The sequence below is a fragment of the Chenopodium album genome, chromosome 13, assembly GCF_948465745.1.
Source record: "Chenopodium album chromosome 13, dcCheAlbu1.1, whole genome shotgun sequence".
NCBI classification, from domain to species: domain Eukaryota; kingdom Viridiplantae; phylum Streptophyta; class Magnoliopsida; order Caryophyllales; family Amaranthaceae; genus Chenopodium; species Chenopodium album.
This window is the reverse complement of record NC_137846.1, coordinates 14,960,157-14,981,617: the sequence shown is the minus strand read 5'-3', so window position 1 is coordinate 14,981,617 and position 21,461 is coordinate 14,960,157. Positions and strand designations below refer to the sequence as shown.

General features: G+C 38.9%; 1 non-coding gene and 1 pseudogene across 1 annotated transcript; one reads left to right on the top strand and one right to left on the bottom strand.

The window, feature by feature from the left end:
- Nucleotides 1–20,496, top strand: part of LOC145575273 (uncharacterized) — a 32,897-nt pseudogene extending 12,401 nt beyond the window's left edge.
- LOC145577278 (small nucleolar RNA R71) lies at nucleotides 1,872–1,978 on the bottom strand. The gene has a single exon (XR_014098730.1). It is a non-coding gene; the product is annotated as a small nucleolar RNA R71 (small nucleolar RNA).
- Nucleotides 20,497–21,461: the final 965 nt, after the last annotated feature.

The following is a 21,461-nucleotide window of genomic DNA, read 5'->3' as shown; positions in this document are numbered from 1 at the left end:
ATTTGGAATACCGAGGTTTGGACCGAGTATTCAAGACCCGAAGAGGAGATCCGGATTGGGCCGAGGAGTCGAGCCCAATCACAAGTCCAAAACCTTGAGGAGCCACAAGGGCCCGATCGGGCAAGCATAGCCCCGATCGGGCAAGGCGAGGCATCATAGGGCCATCGTGCTAGGCGCGCCCGATCGTGCGATGCTTAGCACGATCGGGCGAGGTGCGCAGCAGAGGGCTACGAGCAAAAGGCGCGCCCGATCGGGCGGCCGTTAGCCCGATCGGGCGCGTGTTTCTGGAGAAGCTTGTTAGACGAGCACTTAGTTTCTATTTAGGAGTTTTGATTAGAAGTTCTTTAAGTACGTTTTAGGATAATTATTTTTACTCTTTTCCTTTCACTTTCTCTCTCTAATTAATATTTTCTCTCTCTAGATTTTCTCTCTACCTTACTCTTGATCTCGACTACTTTATAATTTCGTCGTCTTGGTACGATTTCTATTTCAATTAATTTCAGTAATTTCTTCCTTTCAATTCCTTATGGCTTACTTTATTATTGTGCATGTTTTAGATTTAATTATGTGTGAGTAGTTTAATTCTAGGGTTTATGGGGATCCATAATTAATATGAAGGGATAATTTGTTATTGTTGATTATTGATATTGCATGATAATTTCTTATTGAATTGTTTTAATTCTTTGCAATTAGATTATGAATCGAGCAGATGTAATTTGATTGTGAATGTTTAGCAATATTGAATTGATGAATCGAGCAGATGTTAATTTGATATTAAAGGCTATTTTCAATAGGAACTTAGATCTAGTAAATTGCGAGAGCCTGTTAGATCTATGTTGGTTAATAAATTGCGAGAGCCTGTTAATCATGTTGTTGTGCAATGTTAATTATTGATTGTTATGTTTTATCCCGGAATATTAATTATTGGTGAACCTATGACCCTAGGCCTTCTTATTATTGATTTTCTCCCTGAACTCAATCTCCGTAGTATAATTTCATATTAAAAACAACAATTTGGTTACTTTAATAATTTAGATTATATTAATTAATTAGGAGTAGAAAGACCAGTTTCCTTGTGGATTCGACCCTACTTCCCTATCTACTTTAGTTAGAGGATTTAGGTAATACTTTTGATTAGGTGATACGACTTTACCCTGTCAAAATTTGGCGCCGTTGCCGGGGAAACGGTTTTATTTTTATTTCTAATTGTTTTTGTAGTCTAGATTATTTTTCTTTTGCCTCAAAGGACATTAGTTATTTGAGGTAGTTCTAATATCTGTCTTTTTAGTTCTTTGTTTATGCCCAGGTGTTCCAGATCAAGTTACATTCCATTCTATCCTGAGATCGAGCGCTCGTTTCATAGACAGAAGAATTTTTATAGGCAGATTCTGGCAGGTTCTGGAAGTAACGATATTCCTAGAAACCCATTACCTAATTCTAGTGATTCGGAGCACTCTTCTGATTCAGAACTAGAGATGGGTACACCACCACCACCCCCACCTCGCAAGCTTAGCGATTATTCGCAGCCATCCCTGACGGATTTTCCACATCTTTCTCCTACACCTGATCTCGAGGGAGTCCAGTTCGAGATCAAGCCCCAGTTCATAACGATGATAGAAAGAAAGCAGTTCAGTGAAGCTAAGGGTGAAGATCCTAATCTTCACATTGCAGATTTCTGTCAATATTGCAACACTATTAGGCAGAATGGGGTAACGCAGGATCAAATCAGGGAGATTCTTTTTCCCTTTTCTTTATGTGGAAAAGCTAAATTGTGGTTTAATGGTTTGAATAACGATGCACTTGGTATTACTAACTGGGAGACTCTTGCTTTAAATTTTTATAATAAATATTACCCTGCAGAGAAAACAGCTTTATTGAGAAGTGCCATTCAGAATTTTGCCCAGGAGCCAGATGAAGCATTATATGAGGCTTGGGAAAGATTCAAGGATCTGCAGAGGGAGTGTCCCCACCACAACTTGGAAAAGTGGCAGCTAATTCAAGCTTTTTACAATGGATTAGGAAATGCATCTAGGACAATTTTAGACTCCGCAGCTAGCGGTAGATTTATGAATTTAAATGTTGATGATGCAGGTCAGGTTATTGAAGATATGGCGATCCATAATTCCCAATATGGGAATACTAGAGGTTATGCTAATAAGGGCAAGCATCATGTTGATTTAGTAACCCTTATGCAACCTCAACTTACTTCTATTTGCCAGAAATTAGATAGCCTTACTACTAACAATCCTAATTCTGTTGCTAATGTTTCTGCTGTTTCTAATGATGCTTTCTGTGAAAATTGTGGAAGTGTAGGTCATTATGAGAAAGATTGCAGGAGTTCGATGGAGCAAGTTAATGCTTTCCAAACTTATAAGCAAAACAACCCATACTCCAATTCCTACAATCCTGGATACCGGAACCATCCCTACCTATCTTACCGTAGCACTAATGTTCAAAATCCTCCACCTCCACAACAACCACAACAAGCACCCCCTCCACAGCAAAAATATTACCACCCTCATGCTAACCAGAAACCCCCATCACAAGCCCCTACTACATCTTCTGACCCTGCTTTATCAGAAATTAAGGCAATGCTGACTAGTATGCAAAAACATATGGAGAGTAGGGACCAACAGATTGACTCTATTATAGCCCATAATAAAGTCATGGACACCCAAATTGCCCAATTGTCTTCTACCCTTCAATCTCATCAGCAAGGAGCCTTACCAGCACAGGGAATTCAACCTAGGGAACATGCGAATGCAATTACCCTAAGGAGTGGTTCACACTACGATGGGCCCCAAATGCCCAAAGAGGATGAACCTGATTTAATTGATATTGCTAATCCTGATTCCGTTGTACCAAATGCCCCTGCAGGGCTCGAGGGTAAAATTGTTAATACTAATATTTCTGATGATTCATTACAGGGTACAACCTCAGGGAAGGATGCACCCCAAGGGAAGAGTAGGGAAGCACCACCAGTTATCAAGCTACCTTTCCCCAACCGTCACTTGAAGACTAAGTTGGATAAGCAGTTTGGTAAGTTTTTGGAGGTAGTAAAAAATTTGCTGGTAACAGTTCCTTTCACAGAACTTATTACTCAGGTTCCTGCATATGCTAAATTCATGAAAGACATATTGACTAGGAAAAGGGCCTTTAATGAAGTAGAAACTGTAGCATTCACTGAGGAATGTAGTGCACTTTTACAAAATAAATCCCCTCCTAAATTAAAGGATCCCGGTAGTTTTTCTATCCCTTGTCATATTGGAAATGTTTTCATTGATAAAGCATTATGTGATCTAGGTGCTTTTGTTAGTGTGATTCCATCGTCTGTATGTGCTAAATTAAATATGGGTGATTTAAAAGTTACTAATATAACTTTGCAAATGGCAGATCGTTCTGTTAAATACCCTTTAGGTATTTTAGAGGATGTACCTGTTAGAGTTGGTAAATTTTTTATCCCTATTGATTTTGTTGTTTTAGACATAGTTGAGGACACGCAAATTCCCATTATATTAGGTAAACCTTTTCTCCATACTGCAGGAGCCATTATTGATGTCAAAAATGGTAAACTAACCCTTTCTGTTGGCGATGATAATATCACTTTTAACTTAGGGAAAGTTTTAAAAGGTCCTATGCTTGAAGAAAATTGTTATCTAATTGATGTGCTTGATGTAATGGATGATATTTGTGAGGAGAGCTTACCACAGGTTCTTGCAAGGGACCCCTTGGAGGAAATTCTTTGTGGAAATTTGTCTGCAGGTGACATGAGCATATGGAGCAAGGAGGTGGATGACATAGAAAGAGCTCTTGCCACCGAGGAATTTGATGCTAATGATTGTATGAAGGTAGTAAATTTGGTTCAGGAATCAAAACCTGCAGAGGTGAAGAAACCTGAACTAAAACCTCTCCCTTCTCATTTAAAATATGTTTTCCTTGATGAGCAGGAATTGTACCCTATGATCATTAGTACTGCACTGGATGACCCACAAACTTCCCAACTTCTAGAGGTTCTAAGAACCCACAAAAGGGCAATAGGGTACAGTATTGATGATCTCAAGGGTATAAGCCCTGATTTTTGTATTCACAGGATACACTTAGAGGACAACTACAAACCCTGTATTCAACCCCAGAGGAGGTTGAATCCTAATATGCAAGAGGTATTTAAGAAAGAGGTTATGAAATTACTTGATGCAGGTATTATATACCCTATTTCTGACTCCAAATGGGTAAGTCCTGTACAGGTGGTTCCTAAGAAGGGTGGGATGACTGTTGTTAAAAATGATAAAAACGAATTAATTCCCACTAGAACTGTTACAGGATGGCGTATGTGCATTGATTATCGTAGATTAAATATCGCCACTAAAAAGGACCACTTCCCTCTCCCCTTTATTGATCAAATGCTTGAGAGGTTAGCAAATCATAAGTTCTTTTGCTATTTGGATGGGTATTCGGGATTTTTCCAAATCCCGATCCACCCTGACGATCAGGAAAAGACTACATCTACATGCCCTTATGGCACTTTTGCATATCGTAGAATGCCTTTTGGTTTATGTAATGCACCTGCTACCTTTCAACGTTGCATGATGAGTATTTTTTCTGAGTTCATAGAGTCTATCATGGAAGTCTTTATGGATGATTTTAGTGTTTATGGTTCTTCATTTGATGCATGCTTAACTAACCTTGCTAAAATCTTGAAAAGATGTGAAGAATGCAATTTGGTTTTAAATTGGGAGAAGTGTCACTTCATGGTGACAGAGGGAGTCGTCCTGGGTCACATTGTATCTGATAAGGGCATACAGGTAGACAAAGCTAAGATTTCAGTGATTGAGCAATTACCTCCCCCAGTTAATGTTAAGGGAGTTAGGAGTTTCTTGGGTCATGCGGGTTTTTATCGCCGTTTTATTAAAGATTTTTCTAAAATTGCTAAACCACTAACTCAACTTTTGCTTAAGGATGCCCCTTTTGTTTTTACTGACGAGTGTCTTGAGGCTTTTGACAAGATTAAGCAGGCTTTGATATCGGCACCCATCATATGTGCACCCGATTGGAACCTTCCATTCGAGATTATGTGTGATGCAAGTGACTTTGCTCTAGGATCCGTGCTTGGACAAAGGAAGGATAAAGTTTTGCATGCTATTTATTATGCAAGAAAAACTTTAGATGAGGCCCAAGTCAACTATGCCACCACGGAAAAGGAGTTTCTTGTTGTTATATATGCTTTAGAAAAATTTAGATCATATCTTGTTGGTTCTAAAGTCATTGTTTTTTACTGACCATGCAGCTTTGAAATAACTAATAGCTAAGGCGGAATCCAAGCCAAGGCTACTTTGGTGGGTTCTTTTGCTCCAAGATTTCAATATCGAGATAAAGGATAAAAAGGGAGCAGAGAACGTAGTGGCAGATCACTTGTCACGTATCAGGTATGATGAGGGTAAGGATTCTCTTCCTATAGATGATTCGTTCCCTGATGACAACCTGTATGCAGTAGTAGAGAATCACCCTTGGTATGCAGATTTTTCTAATTATTTAGTGGGTGGTACTCTACCTCCTGACTTGTCCTACCAACAGAAAAAGAAATTCCTTTCTGATGTTAAACATTATTTTTGGGATGATCCTTTTTTGTTTCGTGAGTGTGCAGATGGATTATTTCGCAGGTGTGTTCCCGAATGGGAGGTTCACGTCGTTCTTACAAGTTGCCACAATTCACCCTATGGTGGACATCATGGCCCCACTAAAACGGTGGCTAAGATTAACGAGTCAGGCTTCTTTTGGCCTACCATGTTTAAAGATGCTAATACTTTTGTGCAGGCTTGTGACTCTTGCCAAAGGACTGGCAACATTTCGTGGAGGCATGAGATGCCCCAAACTGAGATTCTTGAAGTTGAAATATTTGATGTTTGGGGTATCGATTATATGGGGCCGTTCCCATCTTCCAATGGGAATTGCTACATACTTGTAGCCGTAGATTATGTGTCCAAGTGGGTAGAAGCCATAGCCTCACCAACCAATGATTCTAAGGTAGTCATCAAGTTATTTAAGAAGATCATATTTCCCAGGTTTGGTGTTCCACGAGCTATTATTAGTGATGGGGGTACCCACTTCCACGAGAGACAATTGGACAACTTACTTAGGAAGTATGGTGTGTATCATAGAACCGGGCTTAGTTACAATCCCCAAACTAGTGGTCAAGTTGAGGTCTCTAATAGGGAAATCAAGGCGATCTTAGAGAAGGTAGTAGCCAAGTCTAGGAAGGATTGGAGTATGAAGCTTGATGACACACTTTGGGCATACCGAACAACATTTAAGACACCGATTGGTACTTCACCTTATAGACTAGTTTATGGTAAGGCATGTCATCTTCCCGTAGAGTTGGAGTACAAAGCTTTTTGGGCAATCAAAGAGCTTAATATGGATTCTAAGGCCGCGGGTAAGAAGAGACTTCTACAACTCAATGAGTTGGATGATTTAGATTGTCGGCATATGATAGTGCACGCATCTACAAGGAGAAGACCAAGAAGTGGCATGACAAGAGGATCCTACCGAAAGAGTTTGCACCGGGTGATAAGGTTCTTCTCTTTAACTCTAGATTAAAGATTTTTCCAGGAAAATTGAAATCTAGGTGGTCCGGTCCCTTCACTGTCACAAAGGTGAACAAGTTTGGTTCGGTGGAGTTGGTGAATGACAAGGGTGAAGAGTTCAAGGTAAATGGCCAAAGGTTGAAAGTGTATCATGAAGGTGCTACCATTAGAGATGTGGAGGAGACTCTCCTAACTCCACTTCCAAAATGAGCTCAAAGGTGGTAAGAGGGTCGTGCGGGACCTAGATAAACCAGCGCTTTGCGGAAGGCAACCCGTATTTCTTGCTTTCTAGACTAGTTTCCTTTTCTCTTATTTTTATTTTTATTTTAGAGAGGTGAGAAGAGTGATAATTTTACCATTTACAAGTGTTGTTGTACAGGTATGAATTTGACAGGTAAAAGGACTTAGAAAAATTTGAAGAAGAAAAGAATTCGGAGAACTCAGGGCTAGGTACGGGCCCGATCGGGCGAGGCTCGCCCGATCGGGCGCGCAAGTGAGGAAGAAAATCGGGGAAAATTCGCCCGAACGGGCGAATCAACCTGATCGGGCGCGCAAGCAGAGCTGATTTCGGGGACAATTTCGCCCGATCGGGCGAAGCTTGCCCGATCGGGAGCATTTTTATGGAAAATCGAGTGAAGGAAAAGAAATGTCGGGCGAAGCTCGCCCGATCGGGCGAGAATTTTGGCGAAAAAGTTCGCGTTCGCGCCCGATCGGGCGGAGCTCGCCCGATCGGGCGCGCAACTGCTATTTTACAACAATTGAAGATTCGCCCGATCGGGCGAGGCTTGCCCGATCGGGCGCGCCTCTAGCCGTCCCCCCCCCTTTTTTCCTTTCCTCTTCTTTCTTTCCTCACTTTCTCCTTATTTCATCTTCTTCATCTTACTTTCTCTCTCTAAAACCTCCATTTTCAAACCTCCAACTCCTACTTCAATCTTAGATCTTCTCCAATTGTTCCATCCAAACTCAAAAAATTCTTACATTTTCCAACTCCTTTCATCTTCCTCTACAATCTACACTAAATTTTCAACACTTTCTCTCAATTTTCACTCAAACCCTTAGAGAGAGAAAGCTTCAATTTCTACTAATTCTCAAAGAAAATGGCATCAAAGAGGTCTAGAATGCAAAGGGGTGAAGGATCGAGGCAACAAGCACCAAGTGTTGACCCGGAGCTTCAAATTCCGGGGTGGGAGAGGGTGGTCATCACCACCCAAGAGCAAAAGCTAAGGATGCTCAACCTCATCGCGTGGCAGGTAATTCCTACCCGTTTCATTCATCACCCCACATTATCTAGACTAGGAATTGACAAGCATGTTGAAAAATTGTTTAAAGGAATAGGCATGAGTGGGTTGTTCAAATTACATTATGATACATATGATTATTTGACCTTAGAATTTATTTCTAGTTTTAATGTCATTAAATCAAATGCTTTAATCTCTCATGTTCAATTTCGTTTGTTCAATAATGATGTTAGATTGTCTTTGAAAGAATTTGGGAAATTGTTTGACTTGAAATCGGATAGACCGATTGAACCACCCGAAGACAACATCACCTTTGTCTATCATGCTTTAACGGGGAATCCTAATTTGAACCTCCAACATGCCAAGGGCACTTGGATTCAACATCCTGTGCCAAAACTTTGGCAACGGTTTGTTGGCCTCACCATCTTTGGGAGGCATGAACCCGCGAATGAGAGGAGGGATGAACTAGAATTATTAGGGTCTTACATGATCCCTAGGAGTGACAAGTTGAACATAGTTCATAGGATGGCCCAGCATTTCCAACGGGTGGCCAATGCGGCCGAGTCGGGTAGGTTTAGGGTCCCAATTTACTTTGGTGGGTTAGTAACCCACATAGCGGTCAAACACCTAGGCTGGACCCCTAGCGGCGATGGTAAGGTAGCCGGCCCAACCCTTATGGACGGACCCTATTTAGGAGGGCTAAATTGGATAAATGTGATAGGGGGCGAGACTTGGTGGGTTATTCATAGGGAGTCGGGTAGACGGGAGAATGCTTTCACTTTGCCTAACCCGGCCATAACCAAATTTGAGAAGGGTCTTCCTTCCTACACCTTCGAACTAGGAGACCAAGGAGAGGCCCAACTACACCACCAAGCACCTCCTTCACCACCACAACATTTCCACCAACCATCACCCCAACACTACACACATAACATTCCCACTTCCTCAACCAACTACAACATCGACCCTAATGCCCCATATGACTTCTCGGCTTTTAGAAGCCAATTAGACCGGATAGAGAGTGGGCAAGGGAGGATAGAGGGTATGGTTAGGAACTTGGACACTAGGGTAGGATCCCTAGATACTAGAGTTGGGGTGGTGGAGAGGAACCTAGGGCGGGGTTTATACCCCATGTATGATGATTATGCCCGTCGGGGTGCTATTCCCCCCGAATCACTAATTCCCGATTGGTTCCAACCTCCCCAAGGGGGGTACACGGACCCAAGTGCCTACGGTACCTATTTGAACTATTCATCGGTCCATGGATATGGGACCGATGCTCCTTTTGGTGGGCTTGGGGGGAATGTGGACCCTAACTATTTTGCAGGTGGTTCGGGTTATGGTGGTGGTTCGAGCCATGGAGGGGCCGGCCCTAGCCATGGTGGGAGCGGCTATTCGAGGATGGATGAGGATGACGAGTAGGTTACACTCCCAAGTCAATGAGGGCATTGCTTGATTTGGCTTGGGGAGGTAATCTTTTGCTTGGTAACTCTCTTTCCCTTCTCTCTTTTTACTTGCTTTCCAGTGTAGTTTTATTTGCTTTCTAGATTAGTTTTATTGCTTCCTCATATGAAAAACACAAAAAAATTAAAAAAATCAAAATAAAAAAATACGAACCAATGAATTGTAAATCATGCTTCCCTGTGCCCCATACTTGAGAAAAATTGTTTTGATTCTTGGTTTTTGATTTTGAGCATTGTGGATTTGTTGATCATGATTTGAAGTTTAATTACTTGGATAACATGCGTCAATTTTGTCCAACTACTTGTGAATATAGTGCTTGACTAGTTGATTTGGTTAGGAATGTGTGTTTAGTTCCTGGTATGTCAATGAATTTGAGTATTGGTTTGCAACTATGAGTAGTGTTTCATGGCTCACTATTATGCACATGTGGAGGACGAAGGCATTTGTTCTTTAGGTAGCCTTCAGATGATATTAGATACATTTGTTCCCTTCTTGCTACCCATGTTGTTGTTTGTGCCCCTTTTATTGTTTATTTAGCCACATTACAAGCCATATTTGCCCCATTGGTTACTAGTCCCAAGCTTGGCTTGGGGGAGCTATTAGTGAGTGAGGTGAGGGAGTATGTAGTGTGCACTTTATTTGCACAATTTGGGTGGGTTTGAAAAGTTATTTGTTCTTGATCATATTTTTGTTTTGATGAGTTTTATTGTGTATATATTTGAAAAAAATAAAAGTGTGATGGAAAAAGAAAAAGAAGTTCAAGGAAAGAAAGTGAGAAATATATAAAAAAAGAAAGTGAACTTCTAGAGAAAAAAAGAATGAAAAAAAAAGAGCAAAAAGAAAAAAAAAGTGTTTAATGTTCAAATGTTCTAAGTGAAGGTTGATCAAAAGAAAAAAAAAATAAAGTTGAGTTTCAATGAAAATATTTCAAGTATAATAGCAAAGTTTGTTTATTCACTCAAGTTCTACATTGTTATATTTTTTATGAGTGAATTTGCAAGTGTTGGGATTGTTTATATTATGTGGAGTTATATTTGGTGGATTTGTGTTGGAGTTGGTTTTGTTGGAGATGTTTATGATCATTATATTTGATCATGGGTTTATTAGGATTTGGCTCCCTTAATGCATAGCTTTTTCTCTCACATATCCCCAAATTTATCCTACCCTTTACCCTAGCCTTACATTACAAGCTTTAAAGACCTTCCGACCTTGTGCATAGAGTTGTGTAAATGTGAAAGTGTTGTTTATCAATGCAAGTTATGACTTGACATATTCCGAGTCGACTAATAGGTTGAGTGTATGTCTTTTTAAACACACAAGTGTGTGAGTTTGGGAGGGCATTGTTCACATAAAGGGGTTGGGATGGAGAGCGATCGAGTACATCTTTTACTTGCCACATATATGAGAGTTGAGTGTGTGAGCACTACTCTTGAATTCTATATGCTCTTGTGGTTTGCTCTACTTGACAATTGTTGGGGAGGAAGGGTGATTAGATGAATAAGATTGGTTGATTTTGAAGCATGTTCACTTGATTTGCCTTGAATCGTTTGTGCTTGATTTTTATATTGGGGTGAGGCATGTTTTATTGTTCATTGAGGAGCTCTTTGCTTAGGGACAAGCAAAGGTTTGGCTTGGGGGAGTTTGATATGTCCATTTTATATAGTATTTTACCCCCGTCCCTTGGTCATAATTAGTAGTGTTTTTGGCTCCTTAGAGCCACTTTTGTTACTAATATGCATTTTTCTAGTGTTTTCGTAATTTTGGTTGAGTTTTGTAGGGAATTGCACCTTTGGAGCACTTTCCCGGGATTTTTATGAAGCTACTACGAGCATTGGAGGAGCATGACCGTCGTTGAAGCCCAAGGCCGGTTAGAGCCATCGAGCCGGTGATTAAGGGCTCGGTATTTGGAATACCGAGGTTTGGACCGAGTATTCAAGACCCGAAGAGGAGATCCGGATTGGGCCGAGGAGTCGAGCCCAATCACAAGTCCAAAACCTTGAGGAGCCACAAGGGCCCGATCGGGCAAGGCGAGGCATCATAGGGCCATCGTGCTAGGCGCGCCCGATCGTGCGATGCTTAGCACGATCGGGCGGGGTGCGCAGCAGAGGGCTACGAGCAAAAGGCACGCCCGATCGGGCGCGTGTTTCTGGAGAAGCTTGTTAGACGAGCACTTAGTTTCTATTTAGGAGTTTTGATTAGAAGTTCTTTAAGTACGTTTTAGGATAATTATTTTTACTCTTTTCCTTTCACTTTCTTTCTCTACTTAATATTTTCTCTCTCTAGATTTTTCTCTCTACCTTACTCTTGATCTCGACTACTTTATAATTTCGCCGTCTTGGTACGATTTCTATTTCAATTAATTTCAGTAATTTCTTCCTTTCAATTCCTTATGGCTTACTTTATTATTGTGCATGTTTTAGATTTAATTATGTGTGAGTAGTTTAATTCTAGGGTTTATGGGGATCCATAATTAATATGAAGGGATAATTTGTTATTGTTGATTATTGATATTGCATGATAATTTCTTATTGAATTGTTTTAATTCTTTGCAATTAGATTATGAATCGAGCATATGTAATTTGATTGTGAATGTTTAGCAATATTGAATTGATGAATCGAGCAGATGTTAATTTGATATTAAAGGCTATTTTCAATAGGAACTTAGATCTAGTAAATTGCGAGAGCCTGTTAGATCTATGTTGGTTAATAAATTGCGAGAGCCTGTTAATCATGTTGTTGTGCAATGTTAATTATTGATTGTTATGTTTTATCCCGGAATATTAATTATTGGTGAACCTATGACCCTAGGCCTTCTTATTATTGATTTTCTCCCTGAACTCAATCTCCGTAGTATAATTTCATATTAAAAATAACAATTTGGTTACTTTAATAATTTAGATTATATTAATTAATTAGGAGTAGAAAGACCAGTTTCCCTGTGGATTCGACCCTACTTCCCTATCTACTTTAGTTAGAGGATTTAGGTAATACTTTTGATTAGGTGATACGACTTTACCCTGTCAGCTAGCTTTATTAAAGTCCCTAAAGTCGACACACATGCGAACTCGTCCATCCTTTTTAGGGACTGGGACGATGTTCGCTACCCATTCTAGGTAATTACATACGCGAATAAAACCTACGTCCAACTGTTTTTGTACTTCTTTCTTTATTTTTAATGCGACATCAGGTTTCATTCGTCGAAATTTTTGTTTTAATGGTTTAGAGGTAGGGTTCAAGGGAATGGTATGTTCCGCAATTTCCCTATCTATTCCAGGCATGTCCTTGTATGACCAAGCAAACACGTCTTCGAATTCTTTGAGCGTCGATATGAGGGTCGATCACTCTTCCGGATTTAAAGTTAAGCCAATTTTGACTTCTCTTTTATTTTCGTTAGTTCCTATATTAAGTATTTCAGTTTCTTCAACGATAGGGTTCTTTTGTTCTCGTTCATTCATTAGTTCAACCAATTTATTAATGTTATCATCTTCATTAGATTGATTGTTATAGCATTCGAAAGATTCAAGAGAAGGTATATACTCGGAAATAGAGCTCATATTATTAAAATCAAAAGAGAGTACATCAAGAAAAGAATCCTTTTTGGGATCTTCGTCCTTAGAACTAGAAAATAAAAGACTCAGTAATGGCCACAAGGCATAGATTTCAGCTTCCCTAGAGTCTATAATAGATTCATCGTCCGATTCTTCAAACATCTTCCCTTCGCCTGTGACGATTTTCAGCTTATCGCCTTTGTGATTGGTCCATTTGAAAGATTTCCTCCATCCATGCTCAAAATTTTCATTTGAAAGGGTGATCAACGAGGTTGGGTCAAAAGCTTCATCTTGAATGGCGTTTTGATTGGTCATTGTAGCGACATGATTTTGCTCTAGTCCTAATAGCAAGTTAAATGCTTGCCCATCATAGCACCCTAGAGTTGGGTGTTTTGATTTAACGATACTAAGATCGTCATCCAAGAAGTAGCAATCATGAAATATTTCAAATCCAAGCTTCTTGATTCCTTCCATAACTAAGGGTTCTGGAAAGCCGTAGCATGGGTAATATTCTCCCTCCCTAATGAATTGCCCATTAAGGGTTTGTTGATAGGATGGGAGTGATTATCCCTTTCTTATTATTGTCTTTACGTGCTTTGTTTTTTGCATCGTGAGACTCCAATTCTTCTTTGGTTGGTTTATATCCCAATCCAAAGGAGAAGCTTTTCTTTGGGATAGGAAGTAAGAGAGATTTATTCATTCCTATTCCCAAAGGCATCCTAGGAAAGTAACTACTCTTGAATAAGATGTTATTTACTATCTGAGTGGAATATGGATCAAGCTTGAATGGTTCTTCAAAGTCTTCTTCCATTTCAATTGTGTAGATTGACTCCGCGGCGAATCCTACATGTCCTCTTCATCATTATCATGGTTTATTTCTAAGAGTGATTGATCATTTATTGCTATTTTGAGTGGAGAAGCATGTATAGTCATAGGAAGCCCTTGATAGTTCAACCTAATCATTTGATGCAGTGAGGATGGTATTGCACCAAGCTCATGTATCCAAGGACGTCCAAGTAAAAGGTTGAATGTAGGTTTTATGTCCATAACATGGAATTCAACCATCTTTTGAATTGGGCATGTGGTAATTGGTAGCTTAACAATTCCACACACCAATCTTCTCGAATTGTTATAAGCCCTAATGCTTTGTGTTGTTGATTTAAAATCTTTTTCTGGATTTAGGCCTAAGTATTTTGCCATTCGTAATGGGCATACGTTTACAGCTGACCCATTATCTACCAAAGTTAGAGGGATATTGTATCCCTTGCATCCCACAGTTAAGTATAATGCATTGTTGTGGATAGTGTCTTTTGAAGGCAAATCATCATTAGTGAAAATGATTGTTTTGTTGGATTTCTCGCTAGTAAGCAAGCTAACGAGATCCTGAGGGGTTGTGTCTGTGCTTACAAATAAAGCAGTTAGAGCGGTCATGAGAGAATTCCTATGTTCTTTAGAAGTACTTAGGAGTTCCCAAATGCTAACATTCGCCTTGGATTGGCGAAATTGTTTGACCAATGGATCTTCCACCTCAAGTGGAGGTGGTATTGGATTTTGTACTTGATCTTGAGTTTGATGTTGTGTAGTCGAAGATCCATTTGGTGGTGGTGCTTGGTAGACTCGCCCAGAACGAGTTAAATGATCTATCTCATTTGGGTTAGTTGTAGGACTCACAAACCAACTTTCTTCTAGAGGCTTTGGATGTGCCTCCATTTCAAGATGTTCCATGAGTTGTGCTTGATGCCATTGTTCATCCAAGGAGAGATTCGATAAATCTTGCGACTTCCCCAAGAAATGATCCCAATCAAGCGCTCCATTTGTTTCATTTTGTAAACAAGATGGAGGTGGGACGGCGGCATACTTAGAGACATATAAGTCTTGAAAGTCATCATCCCATAGTCCACATACTTCATTAATTGCCCCTATGAGTATTGTGGATAGAGGTTCTCCTATAGGTGTGATATAGTCTAAAGGATTGAACATATCACTTCCCATATGGTCCTCATCGATGTGAAACACCCCTAAGGGGGATGCATTATTGTTAGGTTTAGGCGTGGGAATTCTCACATCGTTTACTAAATCTTGTATTTTGTGCTTTAAGGCATAGCAACGTTCAGTATCATGTCCAACACCTCTATGATAAGCACAATAAGCATTACCATCCCATTGAGGAAATCTTCTTTCTGGTGGAGTGGGTGGTGTTGGCCCTGTTGGCGCAAGTAAGCCTTTTTCATTTAATTTTTCTAACAATTCTTTATAGCTTACAGGAAATGGAGTAAATTTTCTTTCTTTTGTCCATCTTTTTCTAGGATCATCATATCGATTTGTGTTATTGTATTGCGTGGAAGTCGCAAATACGTCAATAAAGGATGATGCGTTATCATTCCCCTTCGTATAGTTATTCTTAGGTTGATGATGATGATGAGGTTTGTTTGCTTTTTCTTTAGCAAGATCATCTTCAATCCTAGTAGCCACAAAATAGACCTTTTGAAAAGTGTCTAAACAATGGTAACGTAGATGTTTGTTGTACTTTTCATGACAGTTGTCAATGAATTTTTGTACTAACTCGAGTTCAGGCGGCCTTTGGGCAAGGTGGGCCGCCTTTTCTCGCCATCTACCATAGAAAGCAAGGAAACCTTCATCGTCGCTTTGCTTAAGCATCTCGAGTTCACGTAAAGTTGACTTTAACTCTGCGTTACTCTCATATTGGGTAATGAAAGCCGAAATTACATCTTCCCATGTTGCCTTGAATTTTGGATCTAGCCCATAGTACCACTCTCTCGCGGTTGGGTCTAGGGATAAAGGGAAAGTCAAAGCATAAAGCTTAGGATCAACTCCCTTTAATGTCATAGTGCCAGTAAAAACACATTAAATGATTTTGTGGATTATTGGTCACCTTAAATATTGGCAAGTCCGTAGCTACGAACTTTTCCGGTAAAGCAAGTCCTGGGGGACGGAGGAGCAAACAAAGTACTTGTTCCCCATTGTAGAACGAAGAACTAGCTTCTCCAACGACTTTTCTTTGATGGATAATTGTTCCATCTTTTCTCGCAAGGCTAAGGTTTCAGCATTTTTCTTTTCAGCCTTTTCCATTTTCTTAATTCTTCTCTCCTCGGCCTCTTGAGCCTTTTCCTCTCTCAAACCAAGAATCTCTTGTTGAAGTTCTTAGATGGTTGGCATTGTTGTTGGACTAGGATTAGTTATTGAAGAAAAGTGGTTTGAAAGGGGTTGATCTTTGGGTGGTAACCGTAGAATGCGAGTGCCCGGGAGTCCACTTTCCCAAGCTTGGAAACCGGCCCTAAAGGAGTACGAAAGGATAAGTAAATCAATATGCTTGTTTAAAAAGGGAGAAAAAAGACACAAAATATATTCAAACGGATAACATCACCCTTAACAATTCTTCAATGAAGATATTGTTCGGACGAGTCAATTTGTTTTTTGAGAAATCAAAATTGACTCGTTCAGTGGGCGCGCGCAAGTGACTCAGTTGCGCGCGGCTGTCGCGCACAACGGAATCTCTTGCGCTGGGGGGGGGGGGGGGTCGCGCAACTCACTGAGTTGAGCGCGCCACCTGCTCGTAGGATTTTTTTTTAATTAGAGCATTTTTTTTTTTGCTATCCTTTGAATATGACTCTAAATCACGAAGAGACAACTTCGTAATTGGGAACCTAGACCAAACTAAAAAGAAAAAAAAGAAGACTATCCTAACACGTTGCATATAGTCACATGATCACATAAGCATGCCATAAGTCAAGATTCACGCAATGTCGTTCTAAGGTCAAAAAAAAGGCTTGGGTGTCCAAAGGTACCATATCTTAAGAAACGACGCACAACTCAATCACTCAACGTGTTGACTCATGGCATCGCCCTCCCAACATTTTGTTGGCGATATGGGTGGAATGATTGTTATTGATTTCGGGATAGAAACCTAGTGTTGGCGATCCCTAGTCAATGAGCCAATCCCCAATGGTTTAAGTGTGCTATGCTTATGCATGATGCAATGTTGCTTGTTTGGTTTTTACTCTTGTGCAAAAGGAAGATATTATGCGTTCAAGTCTCGCTCTCTAACTAGAGATTATCCAAGTTAATTCTCGTTACAACCCATAGGCAACCTAGTGTTGGAAACCTTGGACCAAAACTATGAATTAATCATGTAACCTCTAAGTCCCCAGTGGAGTCGCCACTGTAAGGAGGGGGTTCCCATCGTAAGGGGTCCTCTCCTTAAATGCCCATGGCCCTTTAAAAGCCTAGGACTTTACACTTGTTAGGGTGTAGTAGGATTTGAATTCCTGACTATTTGGGGGACCTTGAATTAGAATTGGTTCTATCATTATGCTTTTTTGTAAGAAACAAGTAGGGAGTCGCCATGAGTTTTAGGAAAAGCTCATAAACCTCATTCATGCCTTTCTTCCATGTGGAGTTCATGGAATAATTAGCACGAATCATAAGTTTACCCATGCCTATAAACCAGAAATGAGTTCGGGAGCGAGGTACTAAAATAACGTTCCCTTTAGAGGGGAATCATTATCCTAGCCCTAGTGCGGCCTCTACTAGCTCTTCCTTTTTTACAATTTCATCACCAAACAATATATGCAACGCGATACCTAAAATTATGTTAGTTGATTTTATTTACACATACCAATTCACGTAGGAATTACATCATAATGTCGTTATTCTTTATTTAATCAAATTCGTGAAAAGGACAAGAAAATAAACAATATTCGCCTTGGCTTAAGTGATCAACCGACAATTATTTAATTCAATTCTAATCTTTATTTAACGCAAGATACTATGTGGAATTAATTAATTATTTTAAAGGTGATCAAACAACACTAATTAATTAGTTAAGGTTCTTTTAAACAAGAAAATAAATGTGATTTAACTAAGTGCTCGGGAATTTACCACTTCTCTTTGCTAGATCTCTGTTTACAATACTTATGGACTCCTTCTTGTTTGGGAACCTCCACCGTAGTAACAAAATATCAAAAGGGGTGAGTGTTTAGGACAAGAGGGGCTAGGTTGCACGAGTTCACAAGTATTTCGCCAGAGTTTTTAGGTTATTTTCTGTGTGTTTAAGCCTCGGTTTAAGCTTGTATTTATAGGGAATGATTAGGTTTAGGGTTACGAGCATTCTCCCGCAGCAGGTGTCGCGCGCACCGGGATGAGTTGCGCGCGGCATCCCAGCGCAAATGATTAGGTTGCGCTGCTGTGGGTAGCGCAACTAATTGTCTTGCGCGCGGCTTTATGGTAAGATTCGATTTTATATTTTTCGTATAATTCTGAATCTTTCGCAGCGCAACTCTGGAGGTTGCACTGGGTGTCGCGCGCAATTGAATTAGCTGCGCGCGGCAGCCCAGCGCTACTGTTTGAGATGCGCGTGGCTTTTTCTGCGGCAGCACTAAAATTTAACCTAGGCGCTCCTAAATCCGTCATTATTGGGTTTTAAGCACGGGCTTAAGCCTAATTATGATCGGGTTTAGTTAATTGGACCTTTGTTTTGGATTTTATCTTTAATTTGGGCTAGTCTTTTGTGTTTTGTGGCTTAACCAGTTCTCCATAAGTATTCTTCACTTTGATCCAACACGAAGATGGTTTTATTTATCGTCATTGCACTTCCTGTTGGGACAGGAGGCCAAAAGTAGATGTCTATAAGTATTTTGTTTTTGTTGTAAAATTTTCAAAAAAGGAATTGGTATAAGTCAATTAACTACTGATGGTTTTAGTGATTGGGCACATATAGGCGAGAGACTTAAAGAGCATGAAACCGGTATTAAACATGTTAAGAATATGGCAGCTTGGTATGAGTTGCGTTTAAGGCTCAAAAAGAATGAAACTATTGATAAAACGGCTCAAAGACTAATTGAGAAGGAAAGGATCACTGGAAAAATGTTTTAAAAAGAATTGTGAAATTGTGAAATTCCTTGCTAAACATAGTTTGGCCTTTCGTGGTTCTAACGAGAAATTATATCAAAAATAACAATGGCAACTTTTTGGGCTTGATTGAAATGTTAGCAGAGTTTGATCCGATTATCCAAGAGCATGGTAGACGTATCACAAATGATGATTTACACTTTCATTATCTTGGGCATAACATCCAAAACGAGTTAATACTTTTGCTTGCTTCTGCAATTAAAAATGAAACTTAAAAAAAATCAAACGAGCAAAGTATTTCTCTGTTATACTTGATTGTACTCCTGATATTAGTCACCAAGAGCAAATGTCTTTAATAATAAGATATGTGGATGTCTCTGAATATTCTGTTAGTGTTGAAGAATCTTTTTTAGGATTCTTAAATGTGAATGATACAACTGGCCAGGGACTTTTTGATGTTTTACAAAAAGAATTGAAAAATCTTGGTCTTAACATATTTGATGTACGGGGACAAGGATATGACAATGCAATGGGTCAAATGTGAAAGGAAAAAATCAAGGTGTACAAAAGAAACTTTTAGATATAAATCCAAGAGCCTTTTATACTCCTTGTGGTTGTCATAGTCTTAATTTAACATTGTGTGATATGGCTTACTCTTGCAATAAAGCTAAGGATTTTTTAGGAGTTATACAACGCATATATACAATTTTTGCTAATTCTACTATGAGATGGCAAATTTTGAAAGATAATGTAAACGTGTTAACTCCGAAATCATTGTCATCCACTCGTTGGGAGAGTCGTATAGATAGTGTTGAAGCTATAAAATGTCAAATGTCAGATTTTAGAGAAGCTTTACTTGAAGTGTCAGACAATGATCTTGATTCTAAACTAAGTAGTGAAGCTAAATCCTTGGCAACAAATGACCTAGGTGATTTTGAGTTTTTAATGTCAATAATTATATGGTTTGAGATATTGTCTGCAAGTAATATGTTTGGCAAGCTTTTGCAATCAAATGATATGGTTATTGATGTTGCTATGGAAAAAATAAAGGAGTTGATTTCATATTTTGAAAAGTACAGAGATATTGAATTTTATAGTGCCTTGGATGATGCTAGAGAAATTGCTATCGAATTGAATATCGATCCAATATTTCCTCAAAGGCGTGTTATTCGAAGAAAAAAACAATTTGATGAGAATTTAGATACCCTTTCAGTTGAGTTATCAGGGGAAGAATCTTATAGAGTAAACTATTTTCTTATCCTTGTTGATCAGGCTATTGTTTCTCTTAATAAAAGATTTGAGCAATATCAAGAGTATGGAAGTATATTTGGTTTCATGTTTACTTCTGAAAAGTTAGAATCATTAGATAATGCATCTTTGAAGTCATGTTGTAGTCATTTTGAGAAAGCATTAAGACATAATGGGCAATCTGATATTGATGGAAATGAACTCTATGTGGAATTTAAGTTATTAAGAGATATTTTTCCATCAATGCCAACAAAAAAAATGGGAGCTATCGATATATTAAAATTTTTGAATGATGTAGATTGTTTTCCGAATGCTAATATTGCTTATAGGATCTTATTGACTATTCCTGTGACAGTTGCTTCTGCAGAAAGAAGTTTTTCAAAATTGAAGTTCTTGAAATCTTACTTGCGGTCTACCATGTTACAAGAACGACTTAATGGGTTGGCGTTGATAGCAACTAAAAATGATCTTTTGGAGAAGGTGAAATATGAAGATATGGTTGATGAATTTGCTTCAAAAAATGCTAGAAGAATAGCTCTATTTAAATAGTTTGATCTTTTAATAATTAAGATTGTATTTTGATATTAATCATGTTATTTACAATTTAAATAAAGTACTTTGTGTTTTTTGGCTTCGTTTTAAAATGTTGTTATATGATAATTTCGTTAAAAAAAATTTATTAGGGTCCAATTTCTAAGTTTAGAACAGGGCCCCTAAAATGATTAAGACGGCACTGCTTTAAATATTATACTTTTTGTATGTGAGATGATGATAGATCTAGATATCAGTAACAAATTGAATGCAATCATAACAAGACAGGAATAGTGAAAATACGTAGATAGAATATTTTCTTTATAGTTCTAGAATATAATATAATTTAGAAGAGTTAAAGATTGAAATGAACCATCAAAATATGATTCAAAATTAGGAAGTCCAAATTAAACACTTAAATATAACAGCATGATATTCAAATTCAAAACAAAGTTATTGCAGCTACTACAACTTCATCCCATAAACAAAATGACTTTGCATTTTGATGCTAAAACTAACAGGAAGAAAGACAAAGGAACATCAGAAACAAAGCAAGTAGACTACTAAGCGCATTGTCTGGTGCAGAAACAACGACCGCGTAAACCAACGCAGATGCCGCCGGAGAAACCTTCAGTTCTGCAAACGGTGGCGCAGTTGTGGTCGATAAAACACATACCCTTAAAATGGTGACTCTGTGACTCGCACATTCTTGCCTCAGCTTGGTGCACTATCCCCTCTGTAACCAAATGTCCAAATCGATCAATATTCAATAAGCTCATATTGTTAGTTTTATCTTCATGATCAAGTTTGCATGTAATATTTCCCCAAAAAAAAAAAAAAGTTTGCATGTAATACTACAATCTTGTTTTATTGAAAAATAAAAGTCCGTTAGTCGAGTAAGGTTCATAAGTCACACGCTAAAAGTTTTTGGCGTTGCTTGATAAAGGTTTTTTTTTTTTTCGAAATATAGTTTAATTTTAATA